Raw genomic sequence first — 2,492 nt, forward strand, 5'->3', positions numbered from 1 at the left:
TACTTGTACTATGTGCATAGGAAGTAGTATGCACTCCAAGTGTATGATGAAATGTCTAAGTGAAGTGAGGATGTGAGATTTAGGGAGTGGCTTGATATATATGAATGACGTGTGATAATGATGTAACTAGTAGTATACTAACTTAAAGAATGTGCTTTTGATGGAACTAGTGCAAGAATTCGGGTTGAATGTATGTGTTGGTCAAGATTATGCATTAGAGGCTTTTACATTGTGCTTGAACGGGCGATGCTCGCCATGTATTTGTATTAATCACTTAATTGCGATCAAGAAGTGAATGTGTATTAAATGTATAACATATGACCATGTTAGTAAAGGATGATGTTATTAATTACATTAAGTTGTCTAACTTAGCAATGTTGTTGTCAAAGTGTAGAATCATGAAAGCATAAGTATGTGTAAATTGATTTTGTGTATATTATGTATACGACTAGGTGATCGTGTAGTTGTATGTGTCAACAACATTATGTATGAAACGAATGTGATGTTATTAATATGGTCTACTATATCAATACGAATGCTTCTTCAAAGGTTAGAAGTTATATGCTAGAAGGTTGACTTTCTGAAAGTCAACCGAGGAATTATAGTATGATTAGGCATTTTGACACAAGCATAAGAATCAAGAGATCATGGAAAGTGTGTTAGACCAATTATGTGTTATATGTGATAATGAATTTGGATTTCGAAGATATTGAATAATGTGGTTGACAAATCATGTCATATGCATGTTAGTGAAAGTCAATGGTTATAAGAGTTGGTAAATGTGTGTTAATTTGAATGGGCACGAATACTAACATTATTATGGCATGACGACATGAAGAATTGGAACCACACAAGCATGGACCAATCATGGAGGAATAGCGGGTCAAGATGAGGCAAGGAAGCGGTTTCGAGCACGGATGCACAAGGTAAGTGACTCCCGACTCACTTCTTAGTATACATAAGAATTTTATTGTTTTTGTGAATAAGGGAAATTATGTATGATATAAGATAAATGAAGGTATTAAGATAAGTAATGATCTAGATAGTCGAAGATAGTATGTGGGACCAATCAGGTCGAATAAATAAGAATAAGTGAGGACTTGGTAATAAAATATGTAATGATTAAGGACCCGGGCAAGGGTTCTTAGGCTAATATGTAAGGAATTGTTTTACGGATGTTTAGAAACAAGTTTCAAGTGAAACGGACGCAAAACGAACAAGTTATGCGAGTTTTAGTATTAAATTGGTAAGCTGAACTGGGCATCACCGTAGCTTACGGTGCCACCGTAAGCTACGGTGGGAGCTGGGTTTCCTTTTTCTGCCGTAAGGCAGTCTAGAATTACCGTAAAGCTATTGAGGCCACCGTAAGCTACGGTAGCCACCGTAGCTTACGGTGGAGGTCTGATGTAAATGTAAAGTTTGTGGACTTCTTTGTTTTTCCTTCGAATTTGGACCCCGTGGACACATTCCAAGCCTCGTTAAGTCCTTATAAGGTTCCTCAACCCTACTGAAAGGCTTGGTAAGTTACGGGTGAGTTCGGAACTCATTCTTAAGATCCGAAACATATCCGAAGGATATTTTAAAAGCGTTTATGACATGTGATTAAGTTCGGGATGTGTGAGCGAGTACGCGGGGTAATGAATTAAGTATGCGAGTAGGTATGTTTGTATGTAGTAATGTATGTATGTATGTAAGTATGTGAGTAGGTATGTTTGTATGTAGTAATGTATGTATGTATGTATGTAAGCATGTAAGTAGGTATGTTTGTATGCCGTAATGCATGTATGTATGTATGTAAGTATGTGAGTAGGTATGTTTGTATGAAGTAATGTATGTATGAATGTGTGTAGGTATGTATGTACGTAGTTATGTATGTAATGCTTACGTAGTTTCAATACACTTAAGTATTGACGTTATTAACAGTGTGCCTCGAGAATGAAATGTAGTGCAGGTACTCCATCGAGGTTTCGCTAAGGATTAGACACCCGGATGGAATGACTAAATCTAGAAAGATAATGGGATGGAAAGAATATGTGGATAGAACATATCGAGACTACATGATTAAGAATCTTGTTTGTATATAATGTATGCTAATGTTTCGAATGTATGTGGTGGGTGCAGGTTGTACGAATCACAGATTGTCATCACAAGGAGTAGCGATCAAAGACCGAGTTACTAGATAGATTGTGCGGGAACGCTTGTGTATGTAAATTGATCGACATAAGTTATGCATATATTGTAAAAGTGTTATTTTATAATGAACTTTCAAGTAACTCAAAACGTTTATAATGAAAGAAATTGTGTGGTACGTATTTCCGCTGCGTCTTTTCAGTTATAACGTGTTAGGGCGTTACAAGTTGGTATCAGAGCCCTGGTTTGAGAGAAATCAAGTATGAGGAGGTAAATGCTTGAACTCAAACCGGTGTGCTCTTGTGACAAGGACCCGTACAATCCAAGACTCGATCAAGATCTAAGGGTAGATGCCAAGGTAA

Source organism: Helianthus annuus, chromosome 3, assembly GCF_002127325.2.
Source record: "Helianthus annuus cultivar XRQ/B chromosome 3, HanXRQr2.0-SUNRISE, whole genome shotgun sequence".
Lineage (NCBI taxonomy): Eukaryota > Viridiplantae > Streptophyta > Magnoliopsida > Asterales > Asteraceae > Helianthus > Helianthus annuus.